The sequence below is a fragment of the Phalacrocorax aristotelis genome, chromosome 12, assembly GCF_949628215.1.
Source record: "Phalacrocorax aristotelis chromosome 12, bGulAri2.1, whole genome shotgun sequence".
Lineage (NCBI taxonomy): Eukaryota > Metazoa > Chordata > Aves > Suliformes > Phalacrocoracidae > Phalacrocorax > Phalacrocorax aristotelis.
In genome coordinates, this window is record NC_134287.1 from 21,081,789 (window position 1) to 21,105,018 (window position 23,230).

A 23,230-nucleotide genomic window follows, 5' to 3' on the forward strand; every position below is an offset into this window, starting at 1 on the left:
TCATGCTCGTATTAATAACCGTAAGTGAAACTTAACACTGACGCTGGTAAACTTTTCACTTTGAAACAGCACTCTGCTTCTAAGCAGGTGATTGACTCCCTCTACTTCTTGGCTTAGCTCACTGTCGGTCCACTTCCAAAAATATCTTTGCAACGAGAAAGAATTTTACTGAAGAAATTTGCAGATGCGACAAGGAAAACAGATCGAAGAATGCATGAAAATATACTTCTCGCAGTTCTAACGTCTTCGCCATGTGAATCGTGACATCGAAAATTTGTCAGGTCCTCAGCAGAAAGGTAATCGATCAATAATCGGAATACCTTCAGTCGGTTGTGTGCCCAAGCATTGCTGCCTTTTACTGGTACAAAATAGCTGGCTCTGCAGGTATCTTGTCGCTGACAAATGCTTTATTGACCTAGAGTTACTGTTTTGAGGGCTTTTGCAAAAAGTTCTCAAGCTTATACAAAAATCCATGGTTTTTGCTCTTTTGAAAGTTTTTCGGATTCATGATAATGGCACTTGTCACTCTTCAGCTCTTTGGAAACGCTTACTAGATCTCAAGGCACAGGTAGCCTTTGTTGCCTCTGTTGCAGGTGAGTGCGTGAACATTTTCCTGGATGGACCTGGGAAATGTTACCGCGCGTTAGAACCCGGAGGGATGACAAATAGCTGTGTCAGTATTTAACACTAACCAAAAGCATTTGAGACCATATTGGACTAATTTTACTAGTAGTTAGTGTAATTAAATGTTTTCACCAGGATGGAAAGTCATGGTTTGATTTTGAAGCAATTTGCTTGACAAATATCAGATGCTAAAATAACTAAAGCTTAGCTGTTTATATTTAATCTCAAGTGGATCCATGAAAACAAGCCTCTAAATTATATCATATTCATATATTAATTGACTTATGGATTTTAAGACCGACAGGGACTATTACGGTCATCCAGACTGGCCTTCTGCATAAGTGGTCATGGAATTCCACCATTTAATTCATGCATTCAACCGCTATTTTTAGGAGAAATCCATACAAATTGAAAAGCTTACAGTGACTTTGTAATCTTATTACATAGAAAACCTGTAGAAATACAGAAGGTGAACATGGAAAGATAAGGTTTGCACAGGTACAACTGTTCTGGAGGCATTCCCCAAACTTTTGCAGTCCTGTTTTTAATTCTGCTAAAAGGGAAAGCTTCAAATTGTCTTCCCTGTTAGAATCAAACTATGGCTTTTTGTGCAATTCTGACAAATTAATAAAAATGAGCTTGGTTTCCAGCCCACATTCTGTTTTGCTTGTTCAGCCAACACGATGATAGCTCTGTTGTGTTATTTTTACAGTATGTCAATCGCAGAACACCTTTGACTTGAAACAGAGGTTTGACTTTGCTGTTTGTCAGACATTTCAGTTACAAAGTCAGATGAATAATTTTACTGAATTACTGTTAAATCCTAATTAGTAGCTATAAAATGCTGTAGTGTTAATTTATCCTTTTGATAAAACACCCTATTTTTCATGTGGAAAATCCTGGTCACTCCAATTGGTTAAACCATAAATCGTTTTGTACAGGCGCAATTTTGGTAAAAGCTTAATTGTAGTGTGTTTGAGTCTCTTAATATGTTTTGAAACTTCAAAAAAAAAAATTCTGAAGTTATTGTTGAAAGCTACACACATATCGTGTGTAGGAAACATATATATGAATGCATGTAAAAAAATACTGATTTCTCCCTGAATGTAGTTATGTTATTATACATTATGTTACTATAGTTTAAAAATTTCGCCTTTTCTCTTCAACAGTCTTGTGTACACGACTTCACCTTTGCCCTACGGATGTAAAACACCAGTGCTCTTGAAGGTAAGTTGGTGTTAAAGTCAGAGACTTAGTACAGTCAGCTAATTGCTAGGTCAACTACTGCAGTCTCAAATACTCTGAACTGGTTCTGAATATATTAAATTAATAAATTAAGACAACATAAATATAAAAATAAACCTCCTTCTAGCTAAGGAATCCAACAGGTGCTTTAACAAGTGAGATGATCTTTTTGGAAGACCTACTTCAAAATCTTACAATCTTAAAACCCTCTCTTCCTTTTTTTTTTTTTTTTTCCCAGTATCCCCAACCTAAACAAAGCTTCACAAGCTTGGACAGTTTGTTTAGCTTTCCTAGGAGCTTGTTGAGCTTAATTTCAGTGTAGGGGATCCCAAGAGCATTTAGCTTTTATAATCAATTCTACATGTACTAGCTTATTCTTAATATAAAAATGACCGGTTGGCACATAGTAATGTCACTGTATTGGGATTCAGGTCAATAGTAGTATTTGTTCTCTAGATAGAAGAGTCACCTCCAAAACACTATGACATTCATTAATTTGATCATCATGCTTTATGCGTAAGGCTTAACAAAACCGGGCTAACCCCACTCGGAAATGCTTCTGCTCTACGGTTAAGTTCCGTTCTGAAAAATAGTTTTATCATATAAAGGCTACTATCTGCTTCGATTAGGCATAAAATTTGCACAGCTCTTCAGATCTTTAAGGGAAATTGAGAATGATTTTAAAAAGTATGCGTTTATGCATCTTTATGACTTAAATCACAGCGTATGTATTTATATTTTTAAGGCACCGAGCATCTGTTCTTCCTCTTCTAAGATGTACAAACAAGTACGCCTTGGCTTTCCATAAAATATACCTGATTTTTACAAGTCTAACAGATGCATTGTGGCCTATTACAAGGCATCTTTAAGGCAGTCAGCTCTGCTTGTTCTAATCAACTTGCTGTATGAACTGGAGCACCAAGGGATTGGCGAGAGTCAGGAACAGCATTTAGCACTTTACTGACCTTGAGTCCACCTTTTCAAAACTCCTTCTGGAACTAAGATTTTTTTCCAGCCATTTTCAAGTGATTTCTTCCACTTTCTCCTGAGACTAAAACACTTGATTGACCCATGATGTTAAGCGAAATTCTTTCACTGGAAAAGAAAAATTGTTGGTAGTCCTCGACGTGAAAATATTCATGAACTTTCTTTTAGTGGCTAGAAGTACAATCTTCAAAAAGTTTTCAGCACATCTAACATCTGTCTAGAGTACTGAGCAGCAGGTATTTTGTAATTTTTTCATTGTGACGGAAGATGCAGAAGCAAACATGCAAGCGTATCTATCAATAGTTAGATATTGAATTTAAATGTATGATTTTGAGCTGTGTTTTAACCTTGTCGATACTACAATTATAGACGTGTGATAGCACTTTGTCTCATTTGTGAGTTGCTAATAACTGGGAGATGGTTACCGAAAACTTTGGAAACTACATCAAGTAGAAAATTAAAGGGTGTGAGAAGGCTTTTGTAAGAAATAAAAGCTTTTATAACTGAGATCATAATAAATTTTTTTCTCAGCATTCCTTAGAAAGAATAATGGAGCTGAAATTTGTACCGTGTGTATACTGTTACTTGATACATCTCTGGCTAATGGTACCTACATGAAAACGTGATTCCCCAAAGAGTTGTGATGACTGTATGCTAAATAAGTTAACGTAGGGAACGTGGTTTTTTATTTCTAAGAATTCACAGTTATGTCTTATATTCCTGCTTAAACTTGGTAGACTTCCTGTGGCATCAAAAAAAGTGATGGTCTCTCTGCTTTAAATTTAGAACTAGCCCATGCTGAATAAACTAAGTGGTATAAATGACTCCCATGATTGATCTGTTTTCTAATGGTGAAATTAGAATTACCAGTTTCCTTCAAGGAAAACCAACAAGAAGTAAAAAAAAAGAGTTTTTTCAGAGTATTCTAAATTATTTTTCAAATATTCAAAGTTTAACACTATTTTGAAGCATTTGCCTATTATTTTCCAAACGTCATCATCAATCAATGTAGAAGATATATACCAAATAAATTCTGCAACAGTAATTTTTTTAGTAGTTGTCCTATGGATAATCACGTTTCACACTACCCTGCTAATTTTCTCTCTCAGTTCATTAGGCAGGAAGATTTCATGTTGAAATATATCCAACTAACATCCAAAAATGCAACTTAAATCACACTGAAGCAGAATTCGTAATCCTGCTTTCTGAAATTCTGGATCTTGAAAGGTTAAACTCTCTCTGTGAATTTCCTCTTATTTCTCTTTAAAAACAGTCCCCTGGCACAGAATTAGTTTTTGCTTGTTTTTCTGTGAAAAATAAAACATCAACCAAACACTGAACTAATCAAAGTTTGAGATGAACACTCGGAAAGACGAGGTGTAGAGTTTGATTCCTTTAAAACGTATATTTGGGACTCTGTTTACTCTGGACAGTTGTCTTGGCTGGATGAGTTATTGGTTGCTAGGTAGTCATCCCCCCAATCCCATGACTTGCCATTGGCCTCTGGGTACTAGTGAACTGCGGTGTTAATTTTATTGGTCATAGGGATTTCCTCCTTCTGGTCACTTTTCCATTGAAATAAACAGTGTAACACCTAGGACCCAGTTCAGGCCTCAGCTGCTCTGACAAGATCTCTTCTGCGGCACGTAAAATGGGGTATGGTGTGCACAGTATATTTAATTTAATTTTACAGGCTGAACAGTTATTCTCTAATCCCCTGCTCTGCTATGTCAGAAAGCAGGACTTGATGGTTTGTCAGGGTTTCAGTGTTACAGAGGTGATGCTGGGTCAGCAGAACAAACAACCAGATGAAAAGAAGAGGAAGCCGTAAAGTTGCGGAGTAGTTTTACGCTACAGGCAAGTTCATTGTGGTTGAGAGAAAGATGAGTTTCATAGAGTAGGAGAAAATCCTATATGCATCCCAGCAACGGAATAGGAATCCTGTTTATGAACATGTGGTACAAAATTTGTGTAGCCTTTGGTATGTTGTTTAATCTGGTTGCTCATCCATAAAATGAGAATATTGATTCTTATCTCTCACAACCTCCTGTGAGGTTTTTAAAGGTATATATAAAGCACCTATAGATCAGTCTACTCTGCAGAGATGCTTTAGAAGTACAAAGTACTTTTAAATGGTGCAGATGTATGCTATGATGAGTTGTGTTTGGGGGTTACCTCACCTAACGATACTCCACTTTTTACGGAGAGGATGCTTGGGGGCCTGCAACACTGCCCTGCAACGGAGCTAGCAGTGTCTACTTGAAAACAGAGCTGGAAAAGTCAATTCCGCTGTTGCTCAGGTTAAAGCGAAGATTGCATTGTTATACCTTTAGTTGTAATTCTGAGGACCACTCCAGTTGAATGTAGACTGTATTAATGTACATCAGTTATCCATACAGTGAGTTCAGTCAATGACTACATTGATCCAGTCCTGTGTTTCCTTTCAGAGGATGCTACAATGAGGCAATAGAAATCATTAGGGCTTGTGATATTGAAATCCTCCTGGTGCTGGCAGACATGGAGCTCGCATTTCACATGCCGTTGCAGCATTGCTAGAGCGGTCATGCCTACAATTTCGAGTTAAAGATTTTGTTTATATATTTGTTGAGTAAATCTACACTGTTTTGTTCCTTTCTTTTGTACTTAGGTTATTTCACTGAGATCGTGTCACGTGTGCGTGACATGGCATCCATTTTCTCGTGTGTTGGATGTGATACTGGCTATGACATTATACTAGTTTCTTGCTTTGATGTTCAATTTCTGCTTATTGGACCCTATTGATCCTCAAGGTCCTATTTAGGACCCTATTGGTCCTAAAGATCATCCTTGCTTCTCTCTACAGATTGTGAGTGCTGTAATATGGGACAGATTAGCATCTGCAAACTTTTTTACAGTGAATATGCTTAAGCATGGCTGAGAAAAGCTGGAGCTTGCTGGTAAACCCGAAAGCTGCCTCTGAAGGTCTGACACAGCTCTTCCAAAAACTTAGGGTCTCAGGGTTATACGGATCCCTCTTCTTGAGGACTCTGACCTTATTAGAAGTTGTCACAAACACTCTAGAGTTAGCCAGGGTTTTTGAACCTTCTCTTTTCCCAAGAAGCTTTTGCAGATGGCACAGTGTCTGGACACTTAACAGGTTTCCAGAGTTGATATCGTGTTCAGTAATAGTGGTAACTTGGTCATTACAAAAATGTAATGCCCTACAGAGGGCAATGCAGGGGCACGGAGCAGAAAACAGTTCTTGTTCCAGTGTAAGCACAAAGAGTCTATTACAAGTAAAAAATACAAAGAAATGATGTGACACTTACCAGTTAACGTAATGCAGGGTAGTTTCAGCAATCTGCAGCCTCATTATTGTCAAGTTCTTTAGTATATTCATAAAGGGAGAAGGTGAATAATGATCTAGAAATGAAGAGTTGGAGGCATGAATCAAACAACATTCAAAAATCTGCAAGTTTAATTAGGAGAATATGGCTAAGGAAGAAATGGCAGAAGTGAAAACAGAGGAGAAACCTGAAGTGGAGAATGCTCACCCAGCCTCACAAGTAACAGCCCCACTGAATACAGCCAGTAACATATGCTAATAAATCTGTGTGCAGGAAGGTGAGTTGTTAACAGGTCATTCCAATTTTCAAATAAGGTTTGTCCTTGCAGGTTTTCTTCACACCTCTCCTGATGGCTGCAGGACTGAAACTATAAAAACGTGAGTCATGGAAACAAATTGGAAAACGCCAACCCTCCCTCTAGCTTCACGCTTCCTTTAGAAACATTGCTAAAAAAAAATATATAATAATCTCCTAAGAAGAACACTGCTGACTCGAGGGATGGAAGAACTAGAGTATGGATGCTTTAGGAGACGTGTCAGGCTATTGGTAGGTTATGGAGCTGATTCAGCTAATCTGGATATATTAGGTGGCAGTCTCTGTGGTCTACCCCGCCTGAAAATGGCAAATATTCCTTTCATTTCCTGCAGTGGACCTGAAGACGTGTTACAGTGCAGCTTTTTCTAGATGATCCCGAGATAAACAGAAACTTCATAAGAAAAGCTATTCTTCACAGAAACTCCACTGCAAAACCAGGGACTTTTGGATAAAGTTTTGTTAGCATGCTGTTAAGAAGCAAAACGTTATTGAAGGCGTCGTTCAGGTGAAACACTAACCCAAAATCTTCACCGTTTGTTACTATTAAAGACCCCTTGGCACTTTTCACAAGAGCAGAGGTGTGAGCCCTGGTGTCCTGGCCAAATTCCAGCTTGGGTAATTAAATTCTGCCTTCCTAAAATCCCCCCTGTAGTTTCAGCCGAGTACAGTATTCTTCATTTCCTCCCTGAAACTGCTGTACAGAATTGCTTTGTGCTGGTAAACAGCTGCCACATCTTACCCCAGAGGAATTGCTGCATTTCAGTACCGAAGCTCTCTCTTTCTCCCTCGCTTTCTCTCTCCCTCACACACACGTATGACATGGTATTGCCCCAGAGCGCCCGCAAGCATCCCTTCTCACCGGAGGTGTTGGAGGCAAGTAAGTGTGCAAGGTGCAGCAAGCCAAGCTCTGTCTCTGCAAAGCAGCCCTGGACCAAGTTCCTCTCTCCTCTTGCAATATCAGTAAGCTGTGCTAGACTTTAGGAATTCAGACTAAAAATACTGTGCTATTTCTAAAGAGCTGGGAGCTGAAGTGCTGTTGGTGCTGTTACCCTTGATTTCTAGATATTGGTCATACCTGGTAAATGGTTTCATTTTCTTTGCTGAGGAAGAAATCTTGAGTCCACTTCTACTGGGGCTTGTTAAGCTGTTGCCTTGGGGGCCAGTTGATCAGTTGTTAAGCAGTAAGCAGCTTTGGCAGTCAACAGGCATAGGATCCCCTGCAGCTACTTCAGCCTGCCTGTCCTATCATTCTTTATAGAGGTAGCAGAGTATTGTCTTAGAAGTGCAATAATGATAAAATACCAACAGATATTGTTCATTCAATTTTGCATGTGCTGGCGTTTCAGCAAAGTGTGTGACATCTGTATGGACGTTACATGCATGTATTTACTTGTCAATAGTGGCCATGAAAGTCCTGCTGAGAATTTTTTATGGAATTTTTTTGATGACAGATCAGGAACTCTAAGTGAAAAGAGAACAGCCTGAGAACTGCCTGAGCTGTACCTGAATGGTCCTCAGCTGTTCGTCCTGGCTGGTATCAGCCAGCTTCAATTCACCATGAAAAACTGTGAGGAAATGTGGCAGGGATTACAAGGTTTTTTCTAGGCACTCCAGCAAAAATCATGGCCAGGCCACAGACAGCCATGCTTGGCACGGGACAAACCTGACACGCATTTATCTGACAGCAAGGAAATCCGTCAGCTGTAATGTCTTCTCTGAACTGTTGTATCAAATAGCGCATTCTTATTTACTCCGCAACGTGTTGTGCCATACTTGTGTGAAAGGCGTGATACGTTCTAAGTATTGGGGAAAAAAACCCAGCTTTGTCACTTCTCTATCTCAAAAATCTTCCAGTGGTTGCAGAAATATTTCTTTACTAATCCATGTGCACATTAAGAAGTTTTGCCCATCCGAGTTTTACTTAGCTACGTACACCAGGAATGATTCAAAGCAGGCTCGACAGATTTCTCCGTTTCAGATGCCAGTAGGGTTTTTTAAAATGTATTTTATGCTGGGGTTATTTTGTTTGGTTTTTTGGTTGACTGAATTACCTATATTCCTTGAAATGGTGTTTAGTAATTCTCAGCAACTGCAGAGATGCCTACTGGGAAGTGGTCAACTGATCACAACAAACCCCACTGACTCCAGGCTCTCCTACTGCTTTAACTCAATTGCACTTTCTTATCCAAAGCCACATCTCTTAGGAAAATCCCAGAAATGCTGTTTACTGTGAAGCATGGTTTTAATATTATCACAGCTATTTGAAAAGGCAAAAGATTAGAAAGACTATTTGGTACTGAAAGAAGAAACGGTTTCAAGGGATGGATTTATGGAAAACGAGACTCACATTTGCTGCTAATGTTTACTTCATAGTCTATCTTCAGCTAAAACATTTCCCCCTTGATGCTGAATGTAACTTCTATGGATGTGAAAGGGGATGCCATTCTTCATCTGTGTCTTGATCTCTTACGGTCTGTAAATAATTATAGGCAAAATGGAAGCTTGGGATATTTTTTTTTTTCCATTTTTGTCCTCTATTGATACTATATTGCTGGGATTCAAAGCTCATTATAAAGTCAAATGGGGAAGTTTGGACATGATAATTATAAGACAGATGGATTTTAAAGTAAGCTGGATGCTAAAATCAAAGCCCATAGAGCTGATCCATAATAAAAGCACTTGCATCCTCAAGAAGGACTATGACCCTGGTTATGGTTTTGCAGTGAGAGATACTTTTCTGCAGTGAGGAGGAGGCCATTTAGTCTAAACAGCTGATATTTGTCACGTGCATCATGACATACGATGATGAATATATTCTTACCCGTACTTGCCAAAAAGAGATCAGGCAAGATTTTCAGAAGTGGTTAGTGATCGCTGCAGCTCAGTTTCTGCATGCCCAGTGTGGAGCCCACAGGAATGATGGGTTCAACCCAATTCATGCTACCCGGGAAAGGACAGAGTTTTAATGACGAGTGCCACCTCCTGCAGGGTGCTACGTGCCCGAGGCTTCCGCGTGTCTGCACACTTGTACATATTTGCTGTTGGTTCCTCCAAAAATGACCTCTCCTCCTCCTCTTCAACCAGCTTCTCTGAAAAAGCACCGATATCGGGTGGACAGGAAGGCGTTGCAGGTGGAAGATGGAAATACTTTAATAAGAACCACAGATTAAAATAGTTAATGGCACTTTACAGGCAGAGATCTTGATTTTTGAATTAGGATTGTTCTTTGCGGCTTTCTGCCTTACTCTGTAGTGGCTTTCCTCTGGAGCTGGTTCTTTATTAGTGGAAACACCACAGCAGTTTGCTCCTTGCCCCATAGGAGACCTCCTGCAGATCTATTAATACTCTGCAGCCAAATCAGTCAGATGCCCTGTCTTAGGACAGCACCTTCTTTCTTTCTTTGTTTCTCCCTTCGAGAGAAAACTCTCTTTTTAACAAAAAAAAAAAAAAACAACAAACCACAACCAAGCAAACAAGATTCGTTGGTTCTGTGACTTTAGCCTTACTGATGGCAGGAATCACAGTCTAGAAAGCAGCTTCCTCTGCACGCTGGATCTTCAATACATCAAACGACAACGTTGGCATTGTTTTGAGAGGGTTAACTAAGATTAATGAGAAATGAAACATGAAGCCATGGAGGATCAACATTACAAATCAATGACTGAATAAATTTAATGTGTATTCCAGCTGTACTTTACCTGGCATGAGACTGATTCTTAAGAGTGTATCTTTTATGCTTCTAAATAACCCGCTAAGACAGGAACACTGCTTCCACTTTAATAATGCTTTATTTAAGGTATATACAGTAGTCAATGTATTGATTTAGGAGGAATTTGTAGAATAAAAAAAGAATGCTTAATAAGGTACAGATAAACTCCTCCACCTTTCTCCATTCCCCAACCTTAACATTTGCAAACTGTAACTTCAACATTTTAATTCTGGAAAACAAAGTCAATAGAAAAAAAAACCAGACTTGCTGGTAGTCAGTGTTAGTTTGAACCTTAGCCTTTGCATGGATGAAGTAAGTTCCTCGAAAGGTGAACCCTTTAAATTGTATAGCTTTCTCTAACACTGTTCAGCAACTTTTGAAAGCATCCCTTGTAGCAGCAAATGAAAAGAAAATGCATATTTTATTTATTTATACCTAATTATTGCTTACAGCTAGGAAATGCGACCTGTGCCTTTGCGAATTAGATCCTTTGCCGTTAAACTTCACGACAGAGATGGCTTGCTTTCTTCCTTTAATCAAAACGCTATTACCCTTAAATTGCCTCTTAAAATTGCCATTTGTCTAGCAAATCTGACGAAGCCGCTTACCTCCCGATAATTACACGTATAAAGCCAGCGACAAAAGGAGACCTTTTACATGTCTGAACAGTTTCCCAGTCCAGCCTCATAATCAGATTCCAGAAATTGAACTTGCAGAAAGTTTGTGCTAGCCTTGTGGATTTTCATTTCAGATGTTGTCAACTCAAGGGCATTTGGACCAATCAATATCTGTCTGTCTTCTCGCACAGAGAAAGTTGGCTATTAGAAAAGAGAGGCTTACAGCAGGCTCAGCCAATACCATTAGCCCTAGCCTAAGGGCAGTTGTGTCCATGTGCCGGGGTAGGCACCTGCCCCCTCCCCTCCCCCACCATTAAGAAGGCCACTGGGGATGTCATTTGGACATAGCGGGCAAAGAGCACTTCTTTATTCTTTCTCTTTTTTACACCCAGACTTCACCAAAAATCAATAAATCTGTTCTTTGCTTATTTTCAGAACTTTACTTCAATATAAGCAAGGACTTTCCTTCCAGCTACAAACTCCAGTAGCACCAAGTCAGGGATTTTTTTTTTTTTTGTGTGTGTGTGTATTTTTTATTTTCCTTTCTCTGTTCCAATTTGAGAAATAATTGGAAATAATATCCACTGTTTCTTCTTTTCCCTGCTAAAGATTTTTTAGAAGACCTTGATCTGCTGACTGTGTTCATGATTCAGCACTTGATTTTTCTCTCATTGCTGTCCTTTTACTGCTAATGATTTTATACGAGCAGGTAATGAAATGATATATTTCTTTGTTTTTCAATCAACAAAGTTTTCTCCATATTGAATTAGGTTTTGCTGTCTTCTGTGTTAAGGCACCATTAGTGACACTGCTGTCAGTAATTCTTTAAATATGAAACCATTACCCTTCAATTTTAGGCATAGCAGCCTTTCTGTACTGGAGAACCAGGTATGTATTCTGGGAAGGCATCAAGCACATGCTTGAATGTTGTGAGATTGCTTTTTGAGAGAAACATTTTTAAATTTACTCTTTCTCTGGAAAAATAAAGATAAATTAAGGGGTGATTGAACTCAGTAACCCAGTGACCGAACCGAGAGGCAGTGGGCATAAATATGGAGCCTGGATGTTAAGAAACCTGCAAGGAATGCAGGTAAATAGTCATGGGAGGGTTATTCACTGAGATGATGATGACGGGACAAACACACAAATGGAGTCGATGGAGATGGAGATAAAAGCACTCCCCCAAAAAAAGAACGAGTTTGGATGGAAAAATTTAGGAATAAACTTAAAGACAAGAAATCTGTTGGCCAAAGATAGCACAGGGATCATGTAACAGATCTATTAACAGAGTTCATCTGCAATGAGCTTTAATTGATACACCGAACCTTGTCCTTTTGGCTATGAGACGTCAAAATGGAAAATGTTCCTGAAAACAGGAGTAGTTCATCCTCTGACTTTGGTCACATAATGCAATCCATTGAAGGCTCAAGTCCTGGAAGCCTCAGAGCTGAGAAGGCATTTAATATTTTGATTTTAAAGAAAGTAAATTAATAGTTAGGCAGATGCATCTTTTCCATTCTGTGCTTATATCGTCCTCAAGCAATTTAGGAGCATTTTTTAAATAAGAAGCCAAAGATTTGTCTCAAGTAATTTAGTGAAGCTCTGTTGAAGTCAGCAAAGCTGCACTGGTTGAGACCCACTGCAGACCTGGCCTGGCTCCATCAGCCAGTGAGGAGACCTCAGGCAGGAAAGACCTTGCTGAATTCCTATAAATATAATATTTGGGTACCTAGGAAATACCAGAATATGAAGATTTGGTTTTTTGTGCTGAGTCAGGCTTGAACTGCAGAGACAGAAAGATACACAGAATTAAAAAGAAAGAGGAGAGAGTCCTGTAAACGCCATGAAGCCAGAGAGGGGAAAGTGTTGGTCGGATTGTGTTTCACTGAGACAATTTGGTATTTTTTGGCTATTTCACTCTAATACCAAGCAAAGAATGTGTTATTAAATACTCTTCAAATGACCTGTGAAAACTTTTTAAGGTCCAAATCTTTCCGCCACCCAAAGATCTCACAGACGGTCTTGTCATAGGGGAAATGTGCTGAAAGTTCAGCCGAGCTCCTCTTGCACTAAACGACAGAACCGCTTTGCTGAGAAGCTCTGGACAGTTGTGCTGGTTTGAGTTTGAATGGTTTAATTCGCACTTTACCTATTTTAAATAATTTTTAAATCATCACTAAGATGCTCCAGGCAGGAAAGTGAGGACCAGGAAAGTTTCTCACCCCATCATGGTTGACGGGGATTATGGTTGTGTTTCCATAAGGGACGTGTATGGAAGGGAAGATCCTTGTGGCCAAATTCCCCAGGAGGTGTTAGGAAGATGTTGGGATTCAGAGAGCAGAGCCAATGCTCTCCGAAAAGACATCAGTAAGTAGGAAAGGGGCTGTTTCCTTAAGAGGAGATTTCCATGTGATCTGCGGATATGAAACAGATTTTATGTTAATATAGATTAATTTCTAAAGTGGCTTTAAATGAACATAATTTTTTGTTTTGGAGGGTTTTTTCCTTTTCTTTTTTTTTTCCTCTAAACTACACAAGGTTCAGGTTTTGGGTTCCACTCACAACCTGGCAAGACTCATGCATTTTCAAGTGCTCATGCAGCTGTACTTGCTGCTTCATTGAAAATAATAGTACTGTGCTAAACAGCATCATCCTGGGATCACTTATGGGATTTAGTGGTGTTTGAGGGGTGAAGGCTAGGATACTGTAAAGTGAAAACCTCCAGTGCAAAGAAAATAAGGTGCATTTCTTAGAAATCCCTGAAATAGCTGCATTTCGTTTATGTGGTTGAAATGTATGTGGAAAAATATACCAGAAAAATTTTATTTGCTGCCTAGGTTATAATGACTTGGTAAGATTTTTTGATACTGATGGGTTAAGGGGTAAACTTGGTGGCTACTTAATCTTCAAAGCTGAAAATTATTCTTCATTTGAGTGGGGAAACGTGTTATGCCGCTGGGTGGTTATTCATCATATGGATTATTACTTTGAGCTAGAGCAAGATCTTTTATTTTTGATATTTAAATGGAAAGAAAAAATAAATAGCATGTCCTTTTCAAAGCAAACATTTCAAAATGACTAGTCAATACTAACTCTTATAAAAAAAAAAAAAGATAGGTCCCTCAGCTGGACTCCCACATCATTAAACTCTGAGGGGGTTTTGTTGCAGACGTTGAGAAGCAAGCCTACCTACCCTTATACACCTGTCACAGCAAAAGATCTGAGTAAACCAATCACTTCGAAGACTGCTATCTAAATGTCATTATGATCACCGAGTTATTTGTTTTAGCTTTTTGGTAACATTAATGTTTGTGCTCGTTTACATTTTCCTATTTGCTTTGGAAGAGGTATTTTGGACTAATTAGATTTTGGAGTTAACATCCATGATAGAGGTAAATATAGCAGGGTCCCAAGTAAGCCCCGTATAGACCCAGGGTCCTGCCAGTGCTGCGATGCGCATTTCCACTTCATTCTTCTGCAGGCTTTGATGAACCCTCTGATGCGCACATGGCACTTACCCCGAACCAAAGAGATACAGCTGTGGAAAGAGAAATGTCAAATCATTCTGCAGCGCTTGTTTCTTACCTGGCCGTTACTTGCCAGCTCAGCTAAACCAGTAAAAGCTGATTCCAAACTGCAGATGTTCATCTGTCCAAAGGTACAGCGTGTTGAACAAAAAGGTATGAAATAAATTAAATAATGCATTGCAAAACTGTAAAGTCTCCTTAGGAAAAAAGTCATCACAAAACTGTTTTTGTTCTATTATTCACATTATCCTTTCAGAGAAATGTTTCACTTCGGTGCAGAGAGATCTTCCTTTTCTAAATAGAGTGTAAAACTGGTCCGTGTGTGTTATGGAATTTGCTGCTATATAGACAGGAATTTAATTGTCACTTCTGTCATTAGAAGAAAAATGGCATCTGAAAGTTTATCTATGACCTTCTTAAGATGAAATAGGTCCAAAACTAAAATTTAATAACAAATAGTGTAGAAATGGTTTAGAGTATTAGAAGAGTCCATGATGAAAACAAGGTCCCACCTCTCAAGCCTGAACAGCCCTTTGTGTCTCCGGGTGCCCAGTTCTACACGGGAAACAGAGCTCCCAAGGCTGAAATACGAGCAGGAGAAAAACACATACTTAAACACGTATTTTGACATAAAAAACATTCGAAGGGGATGAGCACTCACTTGAAACACGCTATCTAGCTCTTTGCTTCATCTTGAGCCAGGATTCTTGTTTTTGCTCTGAGGCTCCTAAACCCAGCCTCGGCCTTGTCAGTAAGTCAGTATTGCAGCAGCATTTCTGCAGGCTCGGTGGCCACGGTCACCTTCCGCTCGTCTTGCACAGCTCGTACAACAGAGCGTTTCCCATTGGAAGAAATTCCAATAGCTGTATAGATTAGAAAGCCCACTCAAGCTGCTTTTGAACTCAAGTCTGTGGAAAGTTAATGTCGTGAATTTGCCACATAGTCTGCTCATAGGTTCATATTGTAAGGAAAGACCGTGGTGTCGCCTGAACCAAGTATGAATTCAAACTACAGCAGGAAATGCATAAATACATCTCAGGATGTACGTTAAAAACAGTGTGAGTTATTTTTTTTGCTAGCATATTTGGAGATTTCAGTATTACCAAAGCATGAGGACTCGGACGGATGAATGGATGAAGCGGCGGCGATGCAAACTCCCTCATTCTCTTTTGCCAGAGCAGGTCACTTTTTAACCGTGCGTGCAACCACAGGTATGAACACATTTTTCTGTGGGTTCCCCAGTGTCAACAGTTGAGCACATTAGTGTCACTTGTGGCTACAGCATCCCTGGTGCGGGCGCCTGTCTAATGGACAGTGGTGGGAGCCGGCAGACATAAAACCCCTGAGCTGGAGCCCATCAGGCAGTGAGCGTCAGATGTGTCAGCTCCTGCTTCTTTGCAGAAAATATTTCTTATCGTCACCAGCCTCATTGCTCCCAGTGAGTGTGCATGCCAGCTTTAGTGCCTGCTCCACTGATTTCAGGTATTTTCATGTCAACATCCTGATAACGGTCTAAAGCCTTATTTTTTGCTGACAGCGGTAGGAAATATTCTTCATCTTTGACCAAATCCTGACTTGTTTCATCCTTGTTTGGGCAAAACTCTGGTTGAAATCCCTGACTGGAACAAAGAATGCTAGATTCAGCCTAACTGCATATTAACACTGCAAAAAAATTAGAACTGTGAAGATTTTTTTCTAATAATCTGACCTATCATCGGTCTCTAAGGATCAAGAGGAATCCATGTCTTAGAATTTTTAAAGACCTAATAAATAATTTGCCATAACCACAGGGTAGCATGCCATAAAGGAGCTAAGGTAATATTTAATTTGCTTATTTACAACATTAAGTAAAATATTCTGTTTCTTTTATATATATATATATATGCATTTATTGTGATAAATATTTGAAATCTCACTGCTGGGTTCTCAACCAAACTTCTTGGTGTGTTTTGGAGCCTCACACAGTTAAAATTATTCCATTATGCTATTAAAGCATAGAATGTGCGACATGCCATACACCTCAAGGCATTTCTCAGTTCATTTTTATCTTTGTGAATACCTGTAGCTTCCTTTCTGCACTAACATTTTTACTGCGAGCATTCTCTCGTATCTGCCAGTTAACTTTCCCTTGAAGCCCAGTGGCCTTCTCTGCTCTGGTGGTCACTCATCTCGCCCCTCTCAGATCTCGGAAGGGGGTGGCAAGCAACACAGTGAATGAAATATCAAGCAAATTCACATCAAATGGCAGTGTGAGCCCCCCAGGTAATAAACAGGCATCAGGTGTAAAAGCGTTCTGCGCTGTAACCTGCCATTCTCCTCGGCGTCTGCGCGAGTCCCTTGCACTGATTGTGCCGAGCTGCCTACTTTGTCCATGTGCATATTCAAGCCTGAGTAATTCGGAGCAGCTCTGTGTTACCCCTTACCAGATCACTGACGTTATGGTTCTTAATTAGAAATGCAATGCTAGGTAGCCAGCGGTCGGGGGAAAGGAGAGGGGAAGAAACGAGCGGCAGATAGTAGCTGTTTTGTTGATGCCTGTAGTCTCGGCTAAAATACAGCTCCTGCTGCATTTCTTCCAGCAGCACAAGCTGAATCTTTTCCCTCATTTGATACAGTGACCTCTCAAGTGCATCATTGCCCTGAGGGCTGAGGGTAGTCCAGCAACTGTTAAACCCCTTGGGTTGATAATCTTCTCCCACATTTGCCCTTAACACCAGACATACCACCATTAGCTACAGCTCCACTGGTGCTCATTAGAGCCGATCAATATAGACTAACATAAAGAATGCTGCTGCGCCTTCTGTTATTTTTCAGTTACTGCAGATTTACAGACTTTCACCTACAATACGAGGCTTTGCTGCTGTACTATGTAAAAAAGAGGATTTGAGACTGAAAAAAAACCCAGACAGATTTTATTAGATGCCTAAATGTTATTTGTCTTGCTGCTCAAAATACCTTGTTACTAGAAAGTGTACAGAAGATGTTCTGTACAAAATTCTCTTTGGATTATGTTACCGTAAAATTGCAACTTTTACAAATCACAGTGGATGCGCTGGGAAACAGAATCAGGCACATTTTAATGCGAAAGCGTGCCTGAGCCTTTAAAGCCTATGCGAATGCTTTCATGAACTTGGCCTGATATTTTTAAGCCCGCTCACTGAGTCCGTGTTCTCTGCGGTTGGATAGCGGTTGCGCTCCCAGTTGAAGGTCTATATGTTGAAGGCATATATGTAGAGTGGCTACAGCACTGCATACTACCACCAGCAGGTGTTGCCAAAGATCATAGCAAGAACGGCAACAACAATTAACAAATACATCATTCTTTTTCCACATTTTATCCCAAAGAGTCTTTCAAACGATTCACATACCACCGATCGCAGTAGGAAACAACTAAAAAATTAACTACATGAAAAGGTACAAAACCCACCTAACATCTCCTAGGCATTTTGCAAACAATAATACACGAGTGCTCGATTCAGCGGGAAGAATAAAATTTTTTACTCTTCTTTTGCATTTGGAGAAAAGGAAGGTCCAAAAGCTTCATGGGATTTACCGAAGGGTAAATCAATGTGAATATAGAAGTTGGGATTTCTCCTGCTTCATTCTTTAGTCACTTTTGTCATTCAAACTTCATAGTACTCTTTAGGACATAAAACAAGGAAAATATAGCGTCCAGCCGACTTCAGGAAAATTTTAATGAGACAGAAAACGAACGTTTTATTCAGTATAAAGACAGGTATCATGGATAAACCTAGCCACCCCAAGTAACAGGATGCTTAAATGGGTATGTGGGGCATTAAAAATACTGGCAGCATGTGGAATTCCAGAGAATTAAGAGTAAAGAAAGCCTCATCTACACCAAGTCTTTCCATATTACTGGGACTTAAAGCCTCCTGTATCTTACTCAAAATGGTGGCTTAAAGAGTTCAACGTCAAGTGCTGAATGAAAAGGAATTTCAAGCTATCTGTTTAAGCTGAAGAAGAGGTATATGGTAAATTTTACCAGTTTTCTTGGGGTGCATCATTCAACAGTTTAACTTTTTTCATAGTTCCCCGGTGCTATAAGTGATTAAATACTTCTGTTGAATAGCTTATTTATTCAAGACCTTTCTGAAGAGCTGAAAGGGTATGAGAATTTCATTTGTGAAACTAGGGATTTCTCAAAGTCCATTAAAGCACCTTCACTTATAGAACGACACAACTTCTCCAGATGCGTCCTTTGCTTTAGTGGACCTATTTGCATCTTAGGTATTGCTTAGTGTGAGTAATGTGTTAGGACTGAGACCTTGATGATAGGCTGATTAATGAAATCCGTTCTGCTGGGTGAACATAATGGAAAATGTGATTCTGTTGGCTTCTAAAGTCTGAAATTCATCTCCATGCAAACGACACACATTTTATGTATGTCATAAGCCTTCTACTATCCTTCTGCATAGATGGGGATTTCATCCGGTGAATGGAAGGGTGGTTGTTACATCCATTAATGTCATTAAAATGTACCCAGTAAACCCATTGCTTATGACATTGCCTCAAGTGTGAATCTTCCCTTCAAGAAGAACTTGAATAAACTTGAGGAAAAACAATCAGTGAATCGAACCTAAAAAAATTTCTTGAAATGGAGCACTTCTTAGGAAAAAAATAAATTGTTTTAAGACTTTTAGTGAAAGAACTCTGGCAAAATCACTTGGTATATAACTTACAGCATTAAAAATTGGAAGCTGATTTCTAATTTGCACCTTTCTCACTCAGCTTGCTGTTGTCGGTCGTCCTTATTTATAGTCTGCTAAATTAATGAGCTGTATGATCTGAGCTCCGCTGTTTATTTCCATGCAACTGTAAATCTTGCCCTTAAACTTCTGGACAATTGGCTATGAGTTCCTTACTTGTCCCATGATGAAGACAGAAAAGAGCCATATTTTCCAAATCATCGTTCATTTCTGTAGTTCTTTTCTGAATTCCCTCCAACTTTTCCAGCATTCACATTTCAAAGCGTAGGATCCAAGAGGGAGCATATATCTCGGCAATGGGTTCACAAATCTTGCTGACAGCAGGAATAATTCCTCACCACGCCCCCCCCAATAGTCCATAATTTTCAATAATATCACAACATAGAATTAACAGTGACTGTCCAATTGAGAGTAATATATCGTATGTTTTGATCAACAGGGAAAGGTTTTTAGGAACTTTCTCTTGTCAAAGCTGGATATATATTCCAAGCCCTAATTATTGACCAAGTTGGTACTTCATGCAACAATGTCTTTGGTTGTAAATTAGCTGGTTTTAATGGTCTGCAGCAACACTTTCAATATCCTCTTTAGTGCCAAGTTTGAATGATGGAACTTGCTATAGATGCTGACACTTTTTATTCTTAAACACCTAACGTGCAATATGTTCCCGTGAGTTTTAAAGGGTAAGATAAAATGTCAAAATTGTTCAAAAGTATCATGTATATTTTTTACTCAGAAAGTTACATACTCAAAACTCTAATCAGTCCGCCTGGATTTATGAAATCCCTTGTTATCGTAGCGGTGTGAAAACTGGACTACGGATAAAGAAAATGGTATTTTTATAGAACGGTCCTTTGAGATGGGACTGCTCCTCTGTTGTCAATGTAGGCCAAAGTGCCAGTGGGAAGTGCAGTACATGACCTTAGTCAATTAGCAGGGTCTCCCTAATCTCTGGGGATTACTTTGATCTGCAATATCAAGTCTAACACCTTAATGAAATTTTACAGATAGTCACAGAAGACATCCATGTAGCGAAAAAACAATTTCATTTTATTCCTAAACTCCTAACACATGCTTAATAAATCCCCAGAAGGGAAATAATAACTATAACCATATTCAACATAAATTTCTCTCTTTTTTTTTTTTTTCACACTGTGTTTATGGCTGAGAAAAACAAGATTATAATAGACGGGACTCTGCTTGTGAAAACTGGGAACAGATCAAGCTGCTGATTCACAATTTTCATGTGGAAAACGTTATTTGTTGCTGTTACGTTTTAAATCTCCTGAAATAAGAGTGGTGTGCCAAGCCTTCATTGTATTTATTGTGTGAATATATTTCAGATACATGAAATTTCCATAGCATATAACCATCCTGATTTGTGTATTCAACTCCGTTTGTTTTAAAATTTATGTTCATTCAAATCTTGTTTGTCACTTTGGTCTGAACAGTTTTGGCGAAGTTAATTGGACAACCCGGCCCATTTCTGATTTAATTACTAAGTAACTATATGACAAAAAAATTTCAGTCCTGTGTTGATTTTGCTTCCTGTTGTCTTCTCTGCTTCATTTCACCTGAAGATCTTGCAGGGCCCTGCTTGCAGATATGCAGAAACACTTCAATGGGATTTTTTTTTTTTTTGTTCTGGGAAAAGGCTCCAGGATTCCCTGCCCAGAAGTGAAAACACTGCACGGGTTCACACTGCCTTGAGAAGAAGGGAGAGAACAAAGGATGGGGTTTAATTAGGCCACAGCTCTATTAACTTAGTTTATCTGGGAATTACATGGTGATAATTCACACCGTGGCCACTTCCTTCCTCGCTGGTGGTGCATCCTGCCACCGACCTCATGCTGCTGGGTCCCCCTTGGAGGCGGGTGGTCAGTCCCAATATTTGATGTCCTTTCTCCTGCTTCTTGCCTCCTCCAGCCTCGTTGGCCATGGAGACCCATTAGGGTCCCTGCCTGCTGTCCTGCAGAGCAGCTCTTCAGAGCATCTGCAGTCAATCCTGGGGAGAAGGTCCTGCCTCTGCCCTGACCTCCAGCTTCCTTGCAAAGCCCCGGTTTCCAGGTGGGAATTAAATGATTGTTTTGGATGCCTGCTGGTGAAAGAGCAGAGAAGAAACCACACCAGCTGCTGCCGGACACCTTGGCTGTGATTTGGGGAGGTACCCAGCAGTGCTTGGGGGGACCTACCACCCTTTCTGGTGGTGGCAGTGGTGGAGGTGGGGTCCTCTCTGCCCTTGGCAGGGCCAACTTGTGCAGGAAAGGGCTCGGGCAGAAGTGAGAGGGTACCTGCACCCTCCACAGGCGTGCAGGGGCAGTAGCTCCATTGAAGCTAATTGGATGGCTCCTATGAGTAAAATAAAGTGGATGTGATCAGTTCTGCTGTAGACACCAAACCACCCGCCAAAAAGTACAGCATTTAATTTCCTGCTGCTGTTGCTTGTGGGGCAATCCCTCTGCTTATCTAAGGCATTTCACCAAAATCCCTTTTTCTTGGGGGTCTGACCTGTGGTCCTGAGGCAAAGCACAGACTGGCTTTAAAGCCTGAGTAGGGCTCCAGCGTTCACCACTGCGGCTCAAGAACATGCAATGTCTCTCCTGATGCTCTACATACAGAACATATCTATCCATAATTAGATATGATTAGAGGAACCAGAGATGTTCAAGAGCTCTCTTTTATAAATTGCTTTTTGCAGTCAAATTAAGGTTTATTGCCGAGTGTCTTGTGGTTTACGCCGACTCTGATTTGCACATTTTTATACTGTTGTTTTGCTTGTATTCATATGGCTATATAGCAAAACTAAATCAGCTCTCCCCGTAGGCCCAACAAGTGAGCTTTCCAGTGTGTAGAATTCAATGGACAATCCCCATAACATTTTCTGGTTTTTAATGCATTCAGTAACTGTAAAAACCTCTTAAAATTGAACAAGGTTATAAAACTTGGCTCTATACAGATTCCCCTAATTAACATATGACAGATACATGCAGTCATTCCACTGTGCTCTCCTCCGGTAACTGCTTAACATAACTATAAAACGGCTTCCACGAGGTAGTGCAGGCACCGGCTTTGTCTTTGCACACATCTGTTGCATTTTTTAAAAGAAAAATAAAGTTTTAATTTTTAAAATCTCAGTCTTAATAATGCATGAAAACCCAGAAAAATTCTGCTTCATTTTCATCCAGGTCTCATCTTACATCACTTCCAGCACTGCCGAATGGTCCCAAAGTACTTTCTGTCCCCTCCATCATTCCAACGGGGGCGACACGCTCCCGGTGACCGAGGTGGGCAGTGCTGAATCCTGGCACGAATGGGTCGGTCCTTGCTGCGCTTCACAGCAGCATCGAGGTGGCTGCAAGCGCACGCGTCCGTGGGACGCGGGTCTGGCCAGGAGGCTGTTTCTGAGGGTGAGTGGAAGAATATGGGGTGTCTCTCTTCAAATATTTGACCTGTTGGGCAAAAGTCACAAAACCAGTCATTTACTGTCAATAGGAACGCCTCAGAAGCCCAGTTACAAAAATATCAAAACCCAGGAAGACGCACATATCTGAGTGAATTAGGTGCATTAGGATTGCAAACACAATTCTCAGTTTTTTCCTAAGCAAACAAGCCTTGCATTAACTATTTATAGAATACTCGCTTTTCTGTTAATGACCTGTATCTAAAATACGTTAAGTAAAGTATTTTTCACAAATATTCATAGGTCTGTCTAAATGAATTAATTTTTAACCTTTATGGTCTTCATTTTCCACAAACGCTCCTGCTAGCAAACCTCTAACAGGAATCAAAGCAGGGATTTGAAACAGGTGTTCAAGAATGTGTGAAAAAGTAAATTGTGAATATCTAAGTAAGAAATGTGTTAGTTTTAGCTGACTTAGCTGTTCCAGTTTGATAATTTGAATGGTTTTAACCAGTCAATGCTTTTTTTTTTAAATCAGGTGTATCATAAATCTACCTTGCTAATATTATATTTCTTCTGTTTCTGGGCTTCAAACGAGTATTTGGCCACATGTGAGGTCCCACAAACAGAGACTGAGAAGGTTCTTCCTCCTGACTTTTACGTTTGAGCAGGCAGTGTAGGGAAAGGGTGAGAGAGGGAAGAGAGGACACCATCCCCATTTTACTGGCAGAGAATTGTGTGTTTGAAAGATTA

At 39.8% G+C, this 23,230-nt stretch overlaps 1 long non-coding RNA gene across 1 annotated transcript; it reads left to right on the forward strand.

The window, feature by feature from the left end:
• The first annotated feature begins 73 nt into the window (after nt 1-73).
• On the forward strand, nt 74-22,822 carry LOC142063521 (uncharacterized). The gene is made up of 5 exons (XR_012662800.1): nt 74-296; nt 495-593; nt 1,794-1,851; nt 14,305-14,503; nt 21,004-22,822. It is a non-coding gene; the product is annotated as an uncharacterized LOC142063521 (long non-coding RNA).
• Nucleotides 22,823-23,230: the final 408 nt, after the last annotated feature.